Here is a 483-nt window from a genome sequence, read left to right as displayed (position 1 = left end):
CCCCCCCTTAGATATCTTGTATTTATTCTCTATACTACTGTGTATTACATGATATAGTATAACATTTCCAGGATTTCACTTCTTTCATTATTTCATATATTTATATTAAACAATCTCATTACTTCTGATGATACTTGACATCTCAAGATGTAAATGTAGCTTGGATCTTTAGGTTATATTAGTAACCATGTGTACTGACTGAGTTAAGGTAATATGAGCTCACTGTTACAACTGGCTGACATATATAAAAGAAAATTATATAAAACAGAATGCAATAAACTAAACACTACATGTCTTTGTTTATCCTTGCTAATTTGAAAGTAAAGCCATCAGTATTATTTACAGAATAGTGGTTGGGAAATTCCATACAGTTTAAACCTATTAATTAATACCTTTTAGACTGCTCCATCCATTTGTCAGAAGTCTCCTTTGAACTGATACCTGAAGAGAAAATGCAAACTGTCACCTATGATGATGATGATA

The 483-nt window shown here is 30.8% G+C and overlaps 1 protein-coding gene across 1 annotated transcript in view; it reads left to right on the top strand.

The window, feature by feature from the left end:
- The window catches only part of LOC119585281 (ATP-dependent RNA helicase abstrakt-like), a gene marked incomplete at its 3' end in the record, with an annotated part of 6729 nt that overhangs the window by 2710 nt on the left and 3536 nt on the right, over positions 1 to 483 (top strand).

The sequence above is a fragment of the Penaeus monodon genome, chromosome 19 (genome assembly GCF_015228065.2).
Source record: "Penaeus monodon isolate SGIC_2016 chromosome 19, NSTDA_Pmon_1, whole genome shotgun sequence".
Lineage (NCBI taxonomy): Eukaryota > Metazoa > Arthropoda > Malacostraca > Decapoda > Penaeidae > Penaeus > Penaeus monodon.
The sequence above is the reverse complement of the archived record's forward strand: the minus strand, read 5'-3'. Positions and strand labels throughout refer to the sequence as shown.